The sequence below is a fragment of the Cannabis sativa genome, chromosome 3, assembly GCF_029168945.1.
Source record: "Cannabis sativa cultivar Pink pepper isolate KNU-18-1 chromosome 3, ASM2916894v1, whole genome shotgun sequence".
Lineage (NCBI taxonomy): Eukaryota > Viridiplantae > Streptophyta > Magnoliopsida > Rosales > Cannabaceae > Cannabis > Cannabis sativa.
The window spans coordinates 4,515,736-4,540,378 of NC_083603.1; the positions used below are offsets into that span (position 1 = coordinate 4,515,736).

The following is a 24,643-nucleotide window of genomic DNA, read 5'->3' on the forward strand; positions in this document are numbered from 1 at the left end:
TTTATTTTAAATATTGCATAATTAATTATTAATTTAATTTTATAAATAGAATTTTTTTTTAATAATCACCTATTACAACTCATTGTAGAAAAATGTATTTACATTTTGAAGGTAACCATGGAAACCTCTAACTATATATTATATATATAAATATTTACAAAGCTACAATATTTTTTTAATTATCTAGGGTTAATAATAAATTACTCTTAACAGCTATTGAATTCTATTTATTTTGCCATTAATTTTTTTATTTTAAGAGATCGGTTATGGAGATTTCAATTAGAAGTTTTTTCAATAGGTTGGATACATTAACATGTGAAATAAAACCTTACCTTGATCTTTATTTTATACAATTCTTTTTTTTAACCACATTTTCTAATTATCTATTTTATGTATAATTTAGAAATTGTGTTTGATTTTTCTTGAAGATCCAATTTTTGATAATTTGCACAATTTTATAACCAGAGTGTTTATTGGAGGAGAAAGGAGAGTGAAGTATTATTTGATGCTCGTAATAATCTCATTTAGCTTCGAATTTATTTGGTAATTATTTTGATTTGGCTTATATTATTTTATAAACTCTTACATAAGTGAGTGTTAAATATATAAAAGAGAAGAAAAATAGTTTCTTTGAATCTAAAACAATGTGGGACTAGAAAGCTTTCTTATAGAAAGAGTTTCTATTTTAGATAGAGAAGGAATTTTATGTCATCCAAGCCATTATTTTTTAAAATAATAAAATAATAATTATATACTTTATTTTACTTATTCTCACACATTAACTAGTTTCAACATCATATACCAAGTTATCTACTTGTGTCCTAACTCATATAATAATAACTACAATTAACAAAATTGGACTTGATTTGGTGTAACTAAATTTTACTTGTTCTTGTGTCTTGGAACAAATGGTAGGAACTAGAAAGGAAACTTAATCTGTTGAAAAATAGAGTGGGAAAAGAAATTAAATATCAACTAATAAAACTGATAAATTCTTTTTTTAGGAGGGATTTACGGTAAAAATCCCTAAAAATGTCACTTTGATGCAGATTAGTCTCCAACATCCAAAAATAGTGGTAATAAAAATAATAGTCTCTTATGTCTGTCGGAACCCAATTTAACAACTCTGTTAAGTGCTGACAAGAATGCCACATGTCAAAAATTTATTAGTCCACATTATAATTATAATTTTAATTAAAAATTAAAATTAAATAATAAAAATTACTAAAATAAATAAATAAAGCTTTAATTACATAATTTAAAGAGGTAAGCGGAAGGTAATTGGTTACCTAACATTATGTTTGGTAAAGGGGAGAAAAGGAAGGAGGGGGAGGGATAAAGGTATTGAAGAATTCTTTTGTTCGATAAGAGGAAGAGGAGAGATGGAATGAGAGAGTCTCCCTCTAAACACACAATTTTTAATCCCTTCTAATATGAGAAAATTCAAGAAAAAGACAAAAAATTATATAAAATATATTTTCTACAATTGAAAAAAAAATATATAATTGAATTAAAAATAATAAAACAGTCATTTTAATATTTATTTTACTCTTCATTCTTCTACATATACTTAATACCAAACAACATGAAGAAGAACAAACATCATCTCTATCCCTCTTACTCGCCACTCTTTCTATACTCTCCATCCATCCTACTCTTTCTCCTTCCTATCAAAAATAGCCTAAATTATTATTTCCATACTTTTATTTTTATTATTTATTTTTTTAAAAAAACTTTCTTATTAAGTATAAAATATGTAATTACCACTATTTTATATTCTAACTCAATCATAGTGGGAGGGTGAGGCTTCGACGATATGGCTACTACAGACAAGGGCCGAAGTTCACGATGTGGACTAATAAATCTTTGACACGTGATATTCTTGTAAGCACTTAATAGAATTGTTAAATTAAGTACTAACGTATTTACAAAAGAAATGTAACTAGTACTATTATTGTTATTTTTGGAGACTGAAAACTAATCTATATCAAAGTGATATTTTTAAGATTTTTTGCCGCAAATTTCTTTCGTTTTTTTTACAAGTGATGGATCACAATAAGATAGATCATAAATGTAGATTTATATCCAAAAAACTTATTTATTCAAAAATAGACATAATAAAATGCATATAAAAATTTAAGAGTAATTTACGGTATGAATACTTAAGTTTAATTCTGAGTTGCAGTTAAATATTTCTCATTTTTTTAGCGATAGGCTCCTATAACTTCCATAAGTGCCTAACTGAACGCTGTGATTGATCCAGGTGAATTTATTTATTTTTTTTATTTTAAACAATCATTTAAAGATTAAAAATAAAAAGAAAATGTTTTTTACTTAAAAAAATTAAAAATAATAATAATAATAAAAAAAACACTAATTCTATATCCTTTCATTATTCCGATGATTCCCAACAATCTTCTTCTTCACTTTATATATGTCGTCAGATTCAACAGAAGAAATAATGAACAACATTTTAGATTTGAGAAAAAGAACCTACAAATAATTGTATTTATTGTCCCAACAAATTTTTGTTTCACAAAATCTTTTACAAGGTTGAAATAATTTTCTGCAAATAATTTTATTTTATATATGATTTAGTTTGGTCATCATCATTTATGGGATAGTTATCAACAAGTGTTTTTATTTTATTTAATTAAAGCATGATGAACCAATTAAAAAATTTACAAAACAATTATCTCAAAAAGAATACCCAAAAGAGAATCAAACTTAATTTTAGAGCTTCAATTTTGCTACTCTTTTATTCTGATTTTTTTTAATTGTTGCTGAAATAACGAACAACTCCATTTGAGTCACCATAGACCATAGATGGTGGGAAAAAGTTCATCTGTCTAGAAGAAAGAGAAGACGAAAAGATAGAGAGTAAAAGAAAAAAATATTTATTATTATTTTTTTAAATTTTTTATGATTTAAAATTAATTCTTAAAATATTAAATAATAGTTTAAAATAAGATATAAAAATAAATTACTTAAAAATTAAACTTTAGATATTTACGCCTCAAATTTCATAAAATTTAAATATATATTTCATAGATATAACATATAAATATATGTTTAATTGTTTTTTTTTTTCGAAAACATAAAAGATAAAGTGAAAAATTGTGAAATCGTAAACTGAAATTAATTTATAATCTATATTCTAATTAGACTGAAATTAGAATAATGATAATAAATTAAAGATAATATATATATGTATATCTTAGTAGGATTAGGATTAAAGGCATATAAAATTTAAATATATATTTAATAAATATAACGTATAAATATATATTTAATTATCATTTTTTTTTTAAAAAAAAAAAGATAAAGTGAAAAATTGTGAAATCGTATAAACACATACTTACGGATTAGCAATTTATTTATAATCTATTTTCTAATTAGACTCAAATTAGAATAACGATAATAAATTAAAGATAATATATATCTATAAATCTTAGTAGGATTAGGATTAAAGTAGGGTTATATAAATGCCCAGCTAATCTTCGATTGCATTACTCACATTACAACTCACTTCACTTTGGAATAAAAACAATTGATTCAAATTTTCCATCAATTATTTTTTTTTCTTTTTTTTCAGAGATTAGATATGAAGATTTTAGTTATAAGTTTTTTCAATAAGTTGAATACACTAACAGGTAAAATAAAAATTTTATTTTAATCTTTATTTTATACCATTTTTTTTTTCACATATTCTAATTATTTGTTTTATCTCTAATTTAGGAATTATGTTTGATTTATTCCAAAGATCCAATTTCGATAAGTTGAGGAATTTCATCACCAAAGTATTTATTGGAGAAAGGAACAATTCCAATACTCGTCTGGATAATTATTGGTTAAGATTTTTTCGATATTTCACCATGTATTATTGTTGTTCAGTATTTCTATTAACAATAATATGTGAAGCATTGTGGAGGATTGGAGTAGAGATAACTGATGTAAAATATTATTCTATGCTCGTAATAATTGCATGGATTGTGTTATGGGTTTCAGCTATAATGATTCGGATCGAATTGGAGAAGAATGGAGTTAAAATACCCTACTTAAGTAGTGAAGATAACAACAATAATAATGTTAATGTTTGTAACGTTCCCGCTTCAAGCCTCCATTGGGCCCTTACACCCACGGAATAAATGGCTCTTATACACGAGTACGTCACTCTGGCTGCTTCCTGGATCGATGACTGACCCTACAGACCAACACGAGTGTTTCCAGCGTGCTTTGTCCTCACTCGCACGCTTCCTGGGAAAACTTCCCAGGAGGTCACCCATCTTGAAATTGCTCCCAGGTCAAGCACGCTTAACTGTGGAGTTTTTTCGTGATGGGCTACCGAAAAACAAGATGCACCTTGTTGACATAGGTAGTACAAATCAATCCATTTAAGCTCTCTTCAACTGTGTAGTCCCATACCTACACAGTCTCAGAATCATCCCGCTTGACCTTCCCTAGGCGGTGTGGGATTGTACAGCTTACCCGGTGTTTCCCCTTACGGATCACGGGACTACTGACTGTCACAATCACCCCCCCTTACGGGGTCCGACGTCCTCGTCGACCACACTTCCGGCTGGGTCAAGGCTCTGATACCATTTGTAACGTCCCCGTTTCAAGCCTCCATTGGGTCCTTACACCCACGGAATGAATGACTCTTATACACGAGTACGCCACTCTGGCTGCTTCCTGGATTGATGACTGGCCCTACAGACCAACACGAGTGTTTCCAGCGTGCTTTGTCCTCACTCGCACGCTTCCTGGGAAAACTTCCCAGGAGGTCACCCATCCTTAAATTACTCCAGGCCAAGCACGCTTAACTGTGGAGTTCTTTCGTGATGGGCTACCGAAAAACAAGATGCACCTTGTTGACATAGGTAGTACCAATCAATTCATTTAAGCCCTCTTCAACTATGTAGTCCCATACCTACACAGTCTCAGAATCATCCCAATTGACCTTCCCCAGGCGGTGTGGGATTGCACAGCTTACCCGGTGTTTCCCCTTACGGATCACGGGACTACTGACTGTCACAATCACCCCCCCTTACGGGGTCCGACGTCCTCGTCAACCACACTTCCGGCTGGGTCAAGGCTCTGATACCATTTGTAACGTCCCCGCTTCAAGCCTCCATTGGGCCCTTACACCCACGGAATGAATGGCTCTTATACACGAGTACGTCACTCTGCTGCTTCCTGGATCGATGACTGACCCTACAGACCAACACGAGTGTTTCCAGCGTGCTTTGTCCTCACTCGCACGCTTCCTGGGAAAACTTCCCAGGAGGTCACCCATCTTGAAATTGCTCCCAGGTCAAGCACGCTTAACTGTGGAGTTTTTTCGTGATGGGCTACCGAAAAACAAGATGCACCTTGTTGACATAGGTAGTACCAATCAATCCATTTAAGCTCTCTTCAACTGTGTAGTCCCATACCTACACAGTCTCAGAATCATCCCGCTTGACCTTCCCTAGGCGGTGTGGGATTGTACAGCTTACCCGGTGTTTCCCCTTACGGATCACGGGACTACTGACTATCACAATCACCCCCCCTTACGGGGTCCGACGTCCTCGTCGACCACACTTCCGGCTGGGTCAAGGCTCTGATACCATTTGTAACGTTCCCGCTTCAAGCCTCCATTGGGCCCTTACACCCACGGAATAAATGGCTCTTATACACGAGTACGTCACTCTGGCTGCTTCCTGGATCGATGACTGACCCTACAGACCAACACGAGTGTTTCCAGCGTGCTTTGTCCTCACTCGCACGCTTCCTGGGAAAACTTCCCAGGAGGTCACCCATCTTGAAATTGCTCCCAGGTCAAGCACGCTTAACTGTGAAGTTCTTTCGAGATGGGCTACCGAAAAACAAGATGCACCTTGTTGACATAGGTAGTACCAATCAATCCATTTAAGCTCTCTTCAACTGTGTAGTCCCATACCTACACAGTCTCAGAATCATCCCGCTTGACCTTCCCTAGGCGGTGTGGGATTGTACAGCTTACCCGGTGTTTCCCCTTACGGATCACGGGACTACTGACTGTCACAATCACCCCCCCTTACGGGGTCCGACGTCCTCGTCGACCACACTTCCGGCTGGGTCAAGGCTCTGATACCATTTGTAACGTTCCCGCTTCAAGCCTCCATTGGGCCCTTACACCCACGGAATAAATGGCTCTTATACACGAGTACGTCACTCTGGCTGCTTCCTGGATCGATGACTGACCCTACAGACCAACACGAGTGTTTCCAGCGTGCTTTGTCCTCACTCGCACGCTTCCTGGGAAAACTTCCCAGGAGGTCACCCATCTTGAAATTGCTCCCAGGTCAAGCACGCTTAACTGTGGAGTTTTTTCGTGATGGGCTACCGAAAAACAAGATGCACCTTGTTGACATAGGTAGTACCAATCAATCCATTTAAGCTCTCTTCAACTGTGTAGTCCCATACCTACACAGTCTCAGAATCATCCCGCTTGACCTTCCCTAGGCGGTGTGGGATTGTACAGCTTACCCGGTGTTTCCCCTTACGGATCACGGGACTACTGACTGTCACAATGTTAGACCTCGAAATTACTTAAATGTATAAAATAAGAGAATAATTCGAACAATTTCTTTATATAATTTAGTTTTTTTTTCCTTACTATCTTTAATTTAGAGTATGTTTTATTGTTATTTTAATACTTAGTATAATCATAAATCAATTTAAGAATGTATGTTATTGTTATCAATAATTTTGTTTAGTGGAGTTTTATATATTTAAAATAATTACTTAGTAATTATACTGATTATACTGTGTAATTACTAATTGATAAACTATTCTATTTTTTAAATATTAATTATTGAACAATGTTAATTTTTAGTGCAATTACTAATGGGAAATTTCATTTTTAATGCTTAAAAAAACACTCGCTAACAAAATTTAGACTCCTAATTAATTTATACAATCAAATGCTATTATTTTCAATTTTTACCCAAACTACCCTCCCTTTCATTTTCCTTCTCTCTCTCTGTCTCTTTCTCTTCCTCACTCTATCTTCTTCTTCCTCGCACCACCGAGACCAACCAGACCCAGGCACCAAGACCACCCAACCACCACTACCGAACATCCTTTCCTCCACCACCGAACCTCTTCATCTATCCAAAAACCCAGACGAAACCCAGAGGCCCAAGACTGGTCGGACCTCCATAGCACTCAAGCATCGAAAAACCCAGAGGCCCCGAACCTCTGTCTCCCTCTTCATCTTCGTGTTTATTTTTTTTATTGGATTTTTTTTATTACATTTATCGATAGGTTATCGATAGGTTTGAGATTTATCGATAGGTTATCGATAGTATATCGATGACATTTATCGATAAGTTGTCGATAGGTTATCGATGGGTTATCGATGATTTCTGTTTGCACACAAAAAAAGCAGTGCGCAGACAAAACCATCGATAAACTATCGACAAAGTATCGATAACCTATCGATAATTCCATTTTGGCCAGAAAATCATACCCTCCACCACCATCTAATGTCTCAAACAAATACGAATTCAATGAGCTTCTGATTAGGGGAGGGTTAAGTGGGCGGTGGTGAATGGCGATGGTGGTTGAGAGAAGTCGAGGAGGAGGAAGAGAAAAAGATTTGGGTAGGTGAGATTTGGGGGTTGTTGGATTAAGTTTTGGGTAGATGAGGAGGTTCGGTGGTGGAGGAGAAGAGGTTCAGTGGTGGTGGTTGGTGGTCTGCCTGAGTTTGAGGGAAAGAGAGTGAGGAAGAGAAAGAGACAAAGAGAGAAGGAAAATGAAAGGGGGGCCTTTTAGGTAAAAATTGAAAACAATAGCATTAAATTGTATAAATTAATTATGAGTCTAAATTTTGTTAAAAGGTATTTTTTTAAGCATTAAAAATGAAATTTCCCTTACTAATTAGGAGAAAAAAGATAATATGAATTTATATGCAATTACCACAAATTAATCAATTTTTAAATACTAAAATAGTCAAAATTTACAATCAAATATTATGAAATTAAATAACTGTTGAAACACCTAAAATTGGTATGAAGTTGATCTTGGGAAGTGTCTTTCACTGTGTATGAAGAAAACTTTATATTATAAAGTGATGGTTTCAAGTGTTGGACAGCATTTCCTCTTGAAGTTTTTTCTGTTGAGCTTCAAGCTTAGATTGATAACCGATCGCCTCGGAAATAGCCTTAGGAAGCCAAAAACCAGGTCTTTCAAGGAACCGTGCTCGGTCAAGAACTAACGGCTCTCTTTGAGTTATTTCGATGCCATCGAATGTCCACAGTTTCAAGGTTGCTTCACCTTTGAGACCCAAAGACAACCAACCTAGCCCGGCCAGCGATACATCGAGGCTGTTTGTGCCCCAACTTGTTCCAGATTCTTTAAGGTCTCTGCCTTCCAAGCTGCCTATCTCGGTTGCACGCTCAGCGCCAATAGGAGGCTGCAACCAACAAATAGAACTAAACAATTTGACTCTATCTTAAACCAAATTAAGCACACAACACAAGTACTTCTTTCATTTCGGAATTTTTACCTGGAGCCTAATGCCATATATTACACAATTTCATAAGTGTTTATTGGAGGAGAATAATGCCATATATTACACAATTTCATAAGTGTTTATTGGAGGAGAAAGGAGAGTAAAGTATTATTTGATGCTCGTAATAATTTCATTTAGCTTTGAATTTATTTGGTAATTATTTTAATTTGGTTTATATTATTTTATAAACTCTTATATAAGTGAGTGTTAAATATATAAAAGAGAAGAAAAATAGTTTCTTTGAATCTAAACAATGTGGGACTAGAAAGCTTTCTTATAGAAAGAGTTTCTATTTTAGATAGAGAGGAATTTTATGTCATCCTTAAGCCATTATTTTTTAAAATAATAAAATAATAATTATATACTTTATTTTACTTATTCTCACACACTAACTAGTTTCAATATCATATACCAAGTTATCTACTTGTGTCCTAACTCATATAATAATAACTACAATTAACAAATTTGGACTTGATTTGGTGTAACTAAATTTTACTAGTTCTTGTGTCTTGGAACAAATGGTAGGAATTAGGGGTGTTCAACAAAATTTACAAACCACTCAACTTGAATAAACCGCCCAAACCAAACCGAATAAACCGATAAAAAATACAACCTGAAATAATACAATGGAATCTAAACCGCCCAATAAATATATTGGGTGGTTTACAAATTATTCTAAACCGCCCAATTAACCCGAATAAACCAAATTAAACCGATTAATATATTTTTTTTTTATAGAAGTGTATATATTATATCACATAAATTTCATTTATTAGTTAAACTATTTTGTATTTAAAGTTTAGACATTTTAGTATTTAACTTAAAACTTAGACTTTATAGTTAATAATTTTTATTGTATTTGGATATTGAAGTTAAAGTTTAAAATCTCTACCATATTTTATTACTTTTTCTAATTATTTTATTCAATTATTTTATGTTTACTCAATTATATTTATCTTATATTAAGGTTCTTAAAATTAATTTAAACTATAGTATTTTTTAACTTGAAATATAAATAATATATTTTTATTTTTTTAAAAATCTAATTATTTGAATAGTAGAAACTAACAATGATAATTATATAAAAAAAAGTGAAGAACGGTTTGGACGGGTTAACCCGACCAAATTGATGAATTCATTGGGCGGGTTGAACTTTCTCTAATTTTTGATTGCGCGGGTTACGATTAAATATTTGCAACCCGATGTTTATATTAGGTTGATAAAAATATGCTATAACCCGACTAAACCGACCGACGTACATCCCTAGTAGGAACTAGAAAGGAAACTTAATTTGTTGAAAATAGAATGGGAAAAGAAATTAAATATCAACTAATAAAACTAATAAATTCTTTTTTTAGGAGGGATTTACGGTAAAAATCCCTAAAAATATCACTTTGATGCAGATTAGTCTCCAACATCCAGAAATAGTGGTAATAATAGTCTCCTATGTCTGTCAGAACCCAATTTAACAACTCTGTTAAGTGCTGACAAGAATGCCACATGTCAAAAATTTATTAGTTCACATTATAATTTTAATTAAAAATTAAAATTAAATAATAAAAATTACTAAAATAAATAAATAAATCTTTAATTACATAATTTAAAGAGGTAAGCAGAAGGTAATTGGTTACCTAACATTATGTTTGGTAAAGGAGAGAAAAGGAAGGAGGGGGAGGGATAAAGGTATTGAAGAATTCTTTTGTTCGACAAGAGGAAGAGGAGAGATGGAAGGAGAGAGTCTCCCTCTAAATACACAATTTTTAATCCCTTCTAATATGAGAAAATTCAAGAAAAAGACAAAAATTATATAAAATATATTTTCTACAATTGAAAAAAAAAATATATAATTGAATTAAAAATAATAAAACAACCATTTTAATATTTATTTTACTCTTCATTCTTCTACATATACTTGATACCAAACAGCATGAAGGAGAACAAACATCATCTCCATCCCTCTTACTCGTCATTCTTTCTATACTCTTCATCTATCCTACTCTTCCTCCTTCCTATCAAACATAAGCCTAAATTGTTATTCCCATATTTTTATTTTTATTATTTATTTTTTTTAAAAAAAAACATTCTTATTAAGTATAAAATATGTAATTACACTATTTTATATTCTAACTCAATTACAAGGATTAATTTGTAGTTGATTTTATAGTTTTGCATCATCTCATCATCTCCAAACGACAATCTCCTCCTTCAAAGATAGATCGTTTAACTGCAACACTAATTTCCACAATTGTCTTTCTAATTTCATCTCCTTCTTTCGAACCCATTAAATTAAAGCCCTAACACCTTTGCTGATCATCGATGAGTGAAGTAACCAACTCCTATTTTTCTCTTTGACTCCATTCCATTACTTTACACCACTCCCACCTTAAGCAACTCTGTAAATTAACAAACCATTCATGGGTTGATTAGAATGCATGGAATGATCTTATGAAAAGAGTGGGAGGGTGAGGCTTCGACGATGTGGCTACAACAGACAAGGGCCGAAGATCACGATGTGGACTAATAAACCTTTGACACGTGATATTCTTGTTAGCACTTAATAGAACTGTTAAATTAAATACTAACGTATTTACAAAAGAAAAGTAACTAGTACTATTACTGTTATTTTTGAAGATTGAAAACTAATCTATATCAAAGTGATATTTTTAAGATTTTTTGCCGCAAATTTCTTTCTTTTTCTTTTTTTTACAAGTGATGAATCACAATAAGATAGATCATAAATGTAGATTTCGATCCAAAAAACTTTATTTATTCAAAGATAGACATAATAAAATGCATATAAAAATTTAAGAGTAATTTACGGTACGAATACTTAAGTTTAACTCTGAGTTGCAGTTAAATATCTCTCATTTTTTTAGCGATAAAAATACCTTCGGTTAGGGTCCTATAACTTCCATAAGTGTCTAACTGTTAAGTGTCAGGTCAGTACGCACGTGGAACGTTGTGGTTGATCCAACTGGATTTATTTATTCTTTTTATTTTAAACAATCATCTAAAGATTAAAAATAAAAAGTAAATGTTTTTTATTTAAAAAAATTAAAAATAATACAAAAAAAAAAAAAAAACACTAATTTTGTATCCCTTCATTATTCCGATGAATCTCAACAATCCTCTTTTTCACTTTATCAATGTCATCAGATTCAACAAAAGAAATAATGAACAACATTTTAGATTTGAGAAAAAGAACCTACAAATTATTTAATTTATTGTCCCAACAAATTTTTGTTTCACAAAATCTTTTACAAGGTCGAAATAATCTTCTGCAAATAATTTTATTTTATATATGATTTAGTTAGGTCATCATCATTTATGGGATAGTTATCAACAAGTGTTTTTATTTTATTTAATTAAAGCATGATCAACCAAAAAAATTCACAAAACAATTATCTCAAAAAGGAATACCCAAAAGATAGAGAGAGTAAAAGAAAAAATATTTATTATTTTTTTTTTAATTTTTTATGATTTAAAATTAATATTAAAATTATTAAATGATAGTTTAAAATAAAATATAAAAATAAATTACTTAAGAATTAAATTTTAAATATTTACCCGCAAATTTCATAAAATTTAAATATATATTTTATAGATATAACATATAAATATATGTTTGATTATTTTTATTTTATTTAATTTTTTTTTTTAAAAAAAAAACATAAAAGATAAGGCAGTGAAAAATTGTGAAATCGTAAACTGAAATTAATTTATAATCTATATTCTAATTAGACTGAAATTAGAATAATGATAATAAATTAAAGATAATATATATGTATATCTTAGTAGGATTAGGATTAAAGGCATATAAAATTTAAATATAGATTTAATAAATATAACGTATAAATATATATTTAATTATCATTTTTTTTTAAAAAAAAAAAAAAAAGATAAAGTGAAAAATTCTGAAATCGTATAAACACATACTTAGAGCATGTTTGGTATTGTTTTCTGTTTTTTGTTTTAAAAAATTATTTTTAGAAATGAGAACAAAAAATAGTTTTTAAAGTTTTTAAAACACAAGTCACGTTTGGTTAGTGATTTTTAAAAACAATATGGACCAAAAGTGAATTGGTTTTTAAAACAGAAAACAACATTTTGTTGTTTTCAAAATTCTTGTTTTTTGTAACTTTGTTTCCTGAAAACTGTTTTTAAAAAGCAAGGCCAAACAAGCCAAATTGTTTTTAAAAACAATTTTCTGTTTTTAAAAACAAAAAACAGTTTTTTAGTTATGATGCCAAACATGCACTTACGGATTTGCAATTAATTTATAATCTATTTTCTAATTAGACTCAAATTAGAATAACGATAATAAATTAAAGATAATATATATCTATAAATCTTAGTAGGATTAGGATTAAAGTAGGGTTATATAAATGCCCAGCTAATCTTCGATTTCATTACTCACATTACAACTCACTTCACTTTGGAATAAAAACAATTGATTCAAATTTTCCATCAATTTTTATTTTTCTTTTTTTTTCAGAGATTAGATATGAAGATTTTAGTTAGAGGTTTTTTCAATAAGTTGAATACACTAACAGGTAAAATAAAAATTTTATTTTAATCTTTATTTTATACCATTCTTTTTTCACATATTCTAATTATTTGTTTTATCTCTAATTTAGGAATTATGTTTGATTTATTCCAAAGATCCAATTTCGATAAGTTGAGGAATTTCATCACCAAAGTATTTATTGGAGAAAGGAACAATTCCAATACTCGTCTGGATAATTATTGGTTAAGATTTTTTCGGTATTTCACCATGTATTATTGTTGTTCAGTATTTCTATTAACAATAATATGTGAAGCATTGTGGAGGATTGGAGTAGAGATAACTGATGTAAAATATTATTCTATGCTCGTAATAATTGCATGGATTGTGTTATGGGTTTCAGCTATAATGATTCGAATCGAATTGGAGAAGAATGGAGTTAAAATACCCTACTTAAGTAGTGAAGATAACAACAATAATAATGTTAATGTTAGACCTCGAAATTACTTAAATGTATAAAATAGGAGAATAATTCGAACAATTTCTTTATATAATTTAGTTTTTTTTTCCTTACTATCTTTAATTTAGAGTATGTTTTATTGTTATTTTAATACTTAGTATAATCATAAATCAATTTAAGAATGTATGTTATTGTTATCAATAATTTTGTTTAGTGGAGTTTTATATATTTAAAATAATTACTTAGTAATTATACTGATTATACTGTGTAATTACTAATTGATAAACTATTCTATTTTTTAAATATTAATTATTGAACAATGTTAATTTTTAGTGCAATTACTAATGGGAAATTTCATTTTTAATGCTTAAAAAAACACCCTCTAACAAAATTTAGACTCCTAATTAATTTATACAATCAAATGCTATTATTTTCAATTTTTACCCAAACTACCCTCCCTTTCATTTTCCTTCTCTCTCTCTGTCTCTTTCTCTTCCTCACTCTATCTTCTTCTTCCTCGCACCACCGAGACCAACCAGACCCAGGCACCAAGACCACCCAACCACCACTACCGAACATCCTTTCCTCCACCACCGAACCTCTTCATCTATCCAAAAACCCAGACGAAACCCAGAGGCCCAAGACTGGTCGGACCTCCATAGCACTCAAGCATCGAAAAACCCAGAGGCCCCGAACCTCTGTCTCCCTCTTCATCTTCGTGTTTATTTTTTTTATTGGATTTTTTTTATTACATTTATCGATAGGTTATCGATAGGTTATCGATAGTTTATCGATGAGATTTATCGATAGGTTATCGATAGTATATTGATGACATTTTTCGATAAGTTGTCGATAGGTTATCGATGGGTTATCGATGATTTCTGTTTGCACACAAAAAAAGCAGTGCGCAGACAAAACCATCGATAAACTATCGACAAAGTATCGATAACCTATCGATAATTCCATTTTGGCCAGAAAATCATACCCTCCACCACCATCTAATGTCTCAAACAAATACGAATTCAATGAGCTTCTGATTAGGGGAGGGTTAAGTGGGCGGTGGTGAATGGCGATGGTGGTTGAGAGAAGTCGAGGAGGAGGAAGAGAAAAAGATTTGGGTAGGTGAGATTTGGGGGTTGTTGGATTAAGTTTTGGGTAGATGAGGAGGTTCGGTGGTGGAGGAGAAGAGGTTCAGTGGTGGTGGTTGGTGGTCTGCCTGAGTTTGAGGGAAAGAGAGTGAGGAAGAGAAAGAGACAAAGAGAGAAGGAAAATGAAAGGGGGGCCTTTTAGGTAAAAATTGAAAACAATAGCATTAAATTGTATAAATTAATTATGAGTCTAAATTTTGTTAAAAGGTATTTTTTTAAGCATTAAAAATGAAATTTCCCTTACTAATTAGGAGAAAAAAGATAATATGAATTTATATGCAATTACCACAAATTAATCAATTTTTAAATACTAAAATAGTCAAAATTTACAATCAAATATTATGAAATTAAATAACTGTTGAAACACCTAAAATTGGTATGAAGTTGATCTTGGGAAGTGTCTTTCACTGTGTATGAAGAAAACTTTATATTATAAAGTGATGGTTTCAAGTGTTGGACAACATTTCCTCTTGAAGATTTTTCTGTTGAGCTTCAAGCTTAGATTGATAACCGATCGCCTCGGAAATAGCCTTAGGAAGCCAAAAACCAGGTCTTTCAAGGAACCGTGCTCGGTCAAGAACTAACGGCTCTCTTTGAGTTATTTTGATGCCATCGAATGTCCACAGTTTCAAGGTTGCTTCACCTTTGAGACCCAAAGACAACCAACCTAGCCCGGCCAGCGATACATCGAGGCTGTTTGTGCCCCAACTTGTTCCAGAAACTTTAAGGTCTCTGCCTTCCAAGCTGCCTATCTCGGTTGCACGCTCAGCGCCAATAGGAGGCTGCAACCAACAAATAGAACTAAACAATTTGACTCTATCTTAAACCAAATTAAGCACAGAACACAAGTACTTCTTTCATTTCGGAATTTTTACGTGGAGCCTAATGCCATATATTACACAATTTCATAAGTGTTTATTGGAGGAGAAAGGAGAGTAAAGTATTATTTGATGCTCGTAATAATTTCATTTAGCTTTGAATTTATTTGGTAATTATTTTGATTTGGTTTATATTATTTTATAAACTCTTATATAAGTGAGTGTTAAATATATAAAAGAGAAGAAAAATAGTTTCTTTGAATCTAAACAATGTGGGACTAGAAAGCTTTCTTATAGAAAGAGTTTCTATTTTAGATAGAGAGGAATTTTATGTCATCCTTAAGCCATTATTTTTTAAAATAATAAAATAATAATTATATACTTTATTTTACTTATTCTCACACACTAACTAGTTTCAACATCATATACCAAGTTATCTACTTGTGTCCTAACTCATATAATAATAACTACAATTAACAAATTTGGACTTGATTTGGTGTAACTAAATTTTACTAGTTCTTGTGTCTTGGAACAAATGGTAGGAATTAGGGGTGTTCAACAAAATTTACAAACCACTCAACTTGAATAAACCGCCCAAACCAAACCGAATAAACCGATAAAAAATACAACCTGAAATAATACAATGGAAATCTAAACCGCCCAATAAATATATTGGGTGGTTTACAAATTATTCTAAACCGCCCAATTAACCCGAATAAACCAAATTAAACCGATTAATATATTTTTTTTTATAGAAGTGTATATATTATATCACATAAATTTCATTTATTAGTTAAACTATTTTGTATTTAAAGTTTAGACATTTTAGTATTTAACTTAAAACTTAGACTTTATAGTTAATAATTTTTATTGTATTTGGATATTGAAGTTAAAGTTTAAAATCTCTACCATATTTTATTACTTTTTCTAATTATTTTATTCAATTATTTTATGTTTACTCAATTATATTTATCTTATATTAAGGTTCTTAAAATTAATTTAAACTATAGTATTTTTTAACTTGAAATATAAATAATATATTTTTATTTTTTTAAAAATCTAATTATTTGAATAGTAAAAACTAACAATGATAATTATATAAAAAAAAGTGAAGAACGGTTTGGACGGGTTAACCCGACCAAATTGATGAATTCATTGGGCGGGTTGAACTTTCTCTAATTTTTGATTGCGCGGGTTACGATTAAATATTTGCAACCCGATGTTTATATTAGGTTGATAAAAATATGCTATAACCCGACTAAACCGACCGACGTACATCCCTAGTAGGAACTAGAAAGGAAACTTAATTTGTTGAAAAATAGAATGGGAAAAGAAATTAAATATCAACTAATAAAACTAATAAATTCTTTTTTTAGGAGGGATTTACGGTAAAAATCCCTAAAAATATCACTTTGATGCAGATTAGTCTCCAACATCCAGAAATAGTGGTAATAATAGTCTCCTATGTCTGTCAGAACCCAATTTAACAACTCTGTTAAGTGCTGACAAGAATGCCACATGTCAAAAATTTATTAGTCCACATTATAATTTTAATTAAAAATTAAAATTAAATAATAAAAATTACTAAAATAAATAAATAAATCTTTAATTACATAATTTAAAGAGGTAAGCGGAAGGTAATTGGTTACCTAACATTATGTTTGGTAAAGGAGAGAAAAGGAAGGAGGGGGAGGGATAAAGGTATTGAAGAATTCTTTTGTTCGACAAGAGGAAGAGGAGAGATGGAAGGAGAGAGTCTCCCTCTAAATACACAATTTTTAATCCCTTCTAATATGAGAAAATTCAAGAAAAAGACAAAAATTATATAAAATATATTTTCTACAATTGAAAAAAAAAATATATAATTGAATTAAAAATAATAAAACAACCATTTTAATATTTATTTTACTCTTCATTCTTCTACATATACTTAATACCAAACAACATGAAGGAGAACAAACATCATCTCCATCCCTCTTACTCGTCATTCTTTCTATACTCTTCATCTATCCTACTCTTCCTCCTTCCTATCAAACATAAGCCTAAATTGTTATTCCTATATTTTTATTTTTATTATTTATTTTTTTTTTTAAAAAAACATTCTTATTAAATATAAAATATGTAATTACACTATTTTATATTCTAACTCAATTACAAGGATTAATTTGTAGTTGATTTTATAGTTTTACATCATCTCATCATCTCCAAACGACAATCTCCTCCTTCAAAGATAGATCGTTTCACTACAACACTAATTTCCACAATTGTCTTCCTAATTTCATCTCCTTCTTTCGAACCCATTAAATTAAAGCCCTAACACCTTTGCTGATCATCGATGAGTGAAGTAACCAACTCCTATTTTTCTCTGTAAATTAAGAAACAATTCATGGGTTGATTAGAATGCATTGGAATGATCTTATGAAAAGAGTGGGAGGGTGAGGCTTCGACGATGTGGCTACAACAGACAAGGGCCGAAGATCACGATGTGGACTAATAAATCTTTGACACGTGATATTCTTGTTAGCACTTAATAGAACTGTTAAATTAAATACTAACGTATTTACAAAAGAAAAGTAACTAGTACTATTACTGTTATTTTTGAAGATTGAAAACTAATCTATATCAAAGTGATATTTTTAAGACTTTTTGCCGCAAATTTCTTTCTTTTTCTTTTTTTTACAAGTGATGAATCACAATAAGATAGATCATAAATGTAGATTTCGATCCAAAAAAACTTTATTTATTCAAAGATAGACATAATAAAATGCATATAAAAATTTAAGAGTAATTTACGGTACGAATACTTAAGTTTAACTCTGAGTTGCAGTTAAATATCTCTCATTTTTTTAGCGATAAAAATACCTTCGGTTAGGGTCCTATAGCTTCCATAAGTGTCTAACTGTTAAGTGTCAGGTCAGTACGCACGTGGAACGTTGTGGTTGATCCTACTGGATTTATTTATTCTTTTTATTTTAAACAATCATCTAAAGATTAAAAATAAAAAGTAAATGTTTTTTATTTAAAAAAATTAAAAATAATACAAAAAAAAAAAAAAGAAAAGAAAAAGAAACACTAATTTTGTATCCCTTCATTATTCCGATGAATCTCAACAATCCTCTTCTTCACTTTATCAATGTCATCAGATTCAACAGAAGAAATAATGAACAACATTTTAAATTTGAGAAAAAGAACCTACAAATTATTTAATTTATTGTCCCAACAAATTTTTGTTTCACAAAATCTTTTACAAGGTCGAAATAATCTTCTGCAAATAATTTTATTTTATATATGATTTAGTTTGGTCATCATCATTTATGGGATAGTTATCAACAAGTGTTTTTATTTTATTTAATTAAAGCATGATCAACCAAAAAAATTCACAAAACAATTATCTCAAAAAGGAATACCCAAAAGAAAATCAAACCTAATTTTAGAGCTTCAATATGGCTACTCTTTACTCTGTTTTTTTTTAATTGTTGCTGAAATAACAAACAACTCCATTCGAGTCACCATAGGCCATAGACAAAGAGAGTAAAAGAAAAAAATATTATTATTTTTTTAAAAAAACCTTATGATTTAAAATTAATTTTTAAATTATTAAATAATAGTTTAAAATAAAATATAAAAATAAATTACTTAAGAATTAAATTTTAAATATTTACCCGCAAATTTCATAAAATTTAAATACATATTTTATAGATATAACATATAAATATATGTTTGATTATTTTTATTTTATTTAATTTTTTTTTTTAAAAAAAAAAACATAAAAGATAAAGTGAAAAATTGTGAAATCGTAAACTGAAATTAATTTATAATCTCTATATTCTAATTAGACTGAAATTAGAATAATGATAATAAATTAAAGATAATATATATATATATATGTATATCTTAGTAGGATTACGATTAAAGGCATATAAAATTTAAATATATATTTCATAAATATAACGTATAAATATATATTTAATTATCTTTTTTTTTTTTAAAAAAAAAAAAAAGATAAAGTGAAAAATTCTGAAATCGTATAAACACATACTTACGGATTAGCAATTAATTTATAATCTATTTTCTAATTAGACTCAAATTAGAATAACGATAATAAATTAAAAATAATATATATCTATAAATCTTAGTAGGATTAGGATTAAAGTAGGGTTATATAAATGCCCAGCAAATCTTCGATTTCATTACTCACATTACAACTCACTTCACTTTGGAATAAAAACAATTGATTCAAATTTTCCATCAATTATTTTTTTTTCTTTTTTTTCAGAGATTAGATATGAAGATTTTAGTTAGAAGTTTTTTCAATAAGTTGAATGCACTAACAGGTAAAATAAAAATTTTATTTTAATCTTTATTTTATACCATTCTTTTTTCACATATTCTAATTATTTGTTTCATCTCTAATTTAGGAATTATGTTTGATTTATTCCAAAGATCCAATTTCGATAAGTTGAGGAATTTCATCACCAAAGTATTTATTGGAGAAAGGAACAATTCCAATACTCGTCTGGATAATTATTGGTTAAGATTTTTTCGGTATTTCACCATGTATTATTGTTGTTCAGTATTTTTATTAACAATAATATGTGAAGCATTGTGGAGGATTGGAGTAGAGATAACTGATGTAAAATATTATTCTATGCTCGTAATAATCGCATGGATTGTGTTATGGGTTTCAGCTATAATGATTCGGATCGAATTGGAGAAGAATGGAGTTAAAATACCCTACTTAAGTAGTGAAGATAACAACAATAATAATGTTAATGTTAGACCTCGAAATTACTTAAATGTATAAAATAGGAGAATAATTCGAACAATTTCTTTATATAATTTAGTTTTTTTTTCCTTACTATCTTTAATTTAGAGTATGTTTTATTGTTATTTTAATACTTAGTATAATCATAAATCAATTTAAGAATGTATGTTATTGTTATCAATAATTTTGTTTAGTGGAGTTTTATATATTTAAAATAATTACTTAGTAATTATACTGATTATACTGTGTAATTACTAATTGATAAACTATTCTATTTTTTAAATATTAATTATTGAACAATGTTAATTTTTAGTGCAATTACTAATGGGAAATTTCATTTTTAATGCTTAAAAAAACACCCGCTAACAAAATTTAGACTCCTAATTAATTTATACAATCAAATGCTATTATTTTCAATTTTTACCCAAACTACCCTCCCTTTCATTTTCCTTCTCTCTCTCTGTCTCTTTCTCTTCCTCACTCTATCTTCTTCTTCCTCGCACCACCGAGACCAACCAGACCCAGGCACCAAGACCACCCAACCACCACTACCGAACATCCTTTCCTCCACCACCGAACCTCTTCATCTATCCAAAAACCCAGACGAAACCCAGAGGCCCAAGACTGGTCGGACCTCCATAGCACTCAAGCATCGAAAAACCCAGAGGCCCCGAACCTCTGTCTCCCTCTTCATCTTCGTGTTTATTTTTTTTATTGGATTTTTTTTATTACATTTATCGATAGGTTATCGATAGGTTTGAGATTTATCGATAGGTTATCGATAGTATATTGATGACATTTTTCGATAAGTTGTCGATAGGTTATCGATGGGTTATCGATGATTTCTGTTTGCACACAAAAAAAGCAGTGCGCAGACAAAACCATCGATAAACTATCGACAAAGTATCGATAACCTATCGATAATTCCATTTTGGCCAGAAAATCATACCCTCCACCACCATCTAATGTCTCAAACAAATACGAATTCAATGAGCTTCTGATTAGGGGAGGGTTAAGTGGGCGGTGGTGAATGGCGATGGTGGTTGAGAGAAGTCGAGGAGGAGGAAGAGAAAAAGATTTGGGTAGGTGAGATTTGGGGGTTGTTGGATTAAGTTTTGGGTAGATGAGGAGGTTCGGTGGTGGAGGAGAAGAGGTTCAGTGGTGGTGGTTGGTGGTCTGCCTGAGTTTGAGGGAAAGAGAGTGAGGAAGAGAAAGAGACAAAGAGAGAAGGAAAATGAAAGGGGGGCCTTTTAGGTAAAAATTGAAAACAATAGCATTAAATTGTATAAATTAATTATGAGTCTAAATTTTTATTTTACCTGTTAGTGCATTCAACTTATTGAAAAAACTTATAACTAAAATCTTCATATCTAATCTCTGAAAAAAAAGAAAAAAAAATAATTGATGGAAAATTTGAATCAATTGTTTTTATTCCAAAGTGAAGTGAGTTGTAATGTGAGTAATGAAATCGAAGATTTGCTGGGCATTTATATAACCCTACTTGAATCAATTGTTTTTATTCCAAAGTGAAGATTTGGGGGTTGTTGGATTAAGTTTTGGGTAGATGAGGAGGTTCGGTGGTGGAGTTTTAATTTGGTTTATTCGGGTTAATTGGGCGGTTTAGAATAATTTGTAAACCACCCAATATATTTATTGGGCGGTTTAGATTCCATTGTATTATTTCAGGTTGTATTTTTTATCGGTTTATTCGGTTTGGTTTGGGCGGTTTATTCAAGTTGAGTGGTTTGTAAATTTTGTTGAACACCCCAAATTCCTACCATTTGTTCCAAGACACAAGAACTAGTAAAATTTAGTTACACCAAATCAAGTCCAAATTTGTTAATTGTAGTTATTATTATATGAGTTAGGACACAAGTAGATAACTTGGTATATGATATTGAAACTAGTTAGTGTGTGAGAATAAGTAAAATAAAGTATATAATTATTATTTTATTATTTTAAAAAATAATGGCTTAAGGATGACATAAAATTCCTCTCTATCTAAAATAGAAACTCTTTCTATAAGAAAGCTTTCTAGTCCCACATTGTTTAGATTCAAAGAAACTATTTTTCTTCTCTTTTATATATTTAACACTCACTTATATAAGAGTTTATAAAATAATATAAACCAAATTAAAATAATTACCAAATAAATTCAAAGCTAAATGAAATTATTACGAGCATCAAATAATACTTTACTCTCCTTTCTCCTCCAATAAACACTTATGAAATTGTGTAATATATGGCATTATTCTCCTCCAATAAACACTTATGAAATTGTGTAATATATGGCATTAGGCTCCAGGTAAAAATTCTGAAATGAAAGAAGTACTTGTGTTGTGTGCTTAATTTGGTTTAAGATAGAGTCAAATTGATAACCTATCGATAATTCCATTTTGGCCAGAAAATCATACCCTCCACCACCATCTAATGTCTCAAACAAATACGAATTCAATGAGCTTCTGATTAGGGGAGGGTTAAGTGGGCGGTGGTGAATGGCGATGGTGGTTGAGAGAAGTCGAGGAGGAGGAAGAGAAAAAGATTTGGGTAGGTGAGATTTGGGGGTTGTTGGATTAAGTTTTGGGTAGATGAGGAGGTTCGGTGGTGGAGGAGAAGAGGTTCAGTGGTGGTGGTTGGTGGTCTGCCTGAGTTTGAGGGAAAGAGAGTGAGGAAGAGAAAGAGACAAAGAGAGAAGGAAAATGAAAGGGGGGCCTTTTAGGTAAAAATTGAAAACAATAGCATTAAATTGTATAAATTAATTATGAGTCTAAATTTTGTTAAAAGGTATTTTTTTAAGCATTAAAAATGAAATTAAATAACTGTTGAAACACCTAAAATTGGTATGAAGTTGATCTTGGGAAGTGTCTTTCACTGTGTATGAAGAAAACTTTATATTATAAAGTGATGGTTTCAAGTGTTGGACAGCATTTCCTCTTGAAGTTTTTTCTGTTGAGCTTCAAGCTTAGATTGATAACCGATCGCCTCGGAAATAGCCTTAGGAAGCCAAAAACCAGGTCTTTCAAGGAACCGTGCTCGGTCAAGAACTAACGGCTCTCTTTGAGTTATTTCGATGCCATCGAATGTCCACAGTTTCAAGGTTGCTTCACCTTTGAGACCCAAAGACAACCAACCTAGCCCGGCCAGCGATACATCGAGGCTGTTTGTGCCCCAACTTGTTCCAGATTCTTTAAGGTCTCTGCCTTCCAAGCTGCCTATCTCGGTTGCACGCTCAGCGCCAATAGGAGGCTGCAACCAACAAATAGAACTAAACAATTTGACTCTATCTTAAACCAAATTAAGCACACAACACAAGTACTTCTTTCATTTCGGAATTTTTACCTCGAGCCTAATGCCATATATTACACAATTTCATAAGTGTTTATTGGAGGAGAATAATGCCATATATTACACAATTTCATAAGTGTTTATTGGAGGAGAAAGGAGAGTAAAGTATTATTTGATGCTCGTAATAATTTCATTTAGCTTTGAATTTATTTGGTAATTATTTTAATTTGGTTTATATTATTTTATAAACTCTTATATAAGTGAGTGTTAAATATATAAAAGAGAAGAAAAATAGTTTCTTTGAATCTAAACAATGTGGGACTAGAAAGCTTTCTTATAGAAAGAGTTTCTATTTTAGATAGAGAGGAATTTTATGTCATCCTTAAGCCATTATTTTTTAAAATAATAAAATAATAATTATATACTTTATTTTACTTATTCTCACACACTAACTAGTTTCAATATCATATACCAAGTTATCTACTTGTGTCCTAACTCATATAATAATAACTACAATTAACAAATTTGGACTTGATTTGGTGTAACTAAATTTTACTAGTTCTTGTGTCTTGGAACAAATGGTAGGAATTAGGGGTGTTCAACAAAATTTACAAACCACTCAACTTGAATAAACCGCCCAAACCAAACCGAATAAACCGATAAAAAATACAACCTGAAATAATACAATGGAATCTAAACCGCCCAATAAATATATTGGGTGGTTTACAAATTATTCTAAACCGCCCAATTAACCCGAATAAACCAAATTAAAACTCCACCACCGAACCTCCTCATCTACCCAAAACTTAATCCAACAACCCCCAAGTCTAACATTACAACTCACTTCACTTTGGAATAAAAACAATTGATTCAAATTTTCCATCAATTATTTTTTTTTCTTTTTTTTCAGAGATTAGATATGAAGATTTTAGTTAGAAGTTTTTTCAATAAGTTGAATGCACTAACAGGTAAAATAAAAATTTTATTTTAATCTTTATTTTATACCATTCTTTTTTCACATATTCTAATTATTTGTTTCATCTCTAATTTAGGAATTATGTTTGATTTATTCCAAAGATCCAATTTCGATAAGTTGAGGAATTTCATCACCAAAGTATTTATTG

General features: G+C 30.5%; 2 long non-coding RNA genes across 2 annotated transcripts; one reads left to right on the forward strand and one right to left on the reverse strand.

Annotated features, from left to right (window-relative positions):
* The first annotated feature begins 12,801 nt into the window (after window positions 1-12,801).
* Window positions 12,802-14,101, forward strand: LOC133035579 (uncharacterized). Its single transcript, XR_009686717.1, has 2 exons — window positions 12,802-13,092; window positions 13,177-14,101. It is a non-coding gene; the product is annotated as an uncharacterized LOC133035579 (long non-coding RNA).
* A 797-nt stretch (window positions 14,102-14,898) lies between these two features.
* LOC133035578 (uncharacterized) lies at window positions 14,899-15,696 on the reverse strand. The gene is made up of 2 exons (XR_009686716.1): window positions 15,527-15,696; window positions 14,899-15,433 (listed from the first exon to the last, which is right to left on the reverse strand). It is a non-coding gene; the product is annotated as an uncharacterized LOC133035578 (long non-coding RNA).
* Between the last annotated feature and the right edge of the window lie 8,947 nt (window positions 15,697-24,643).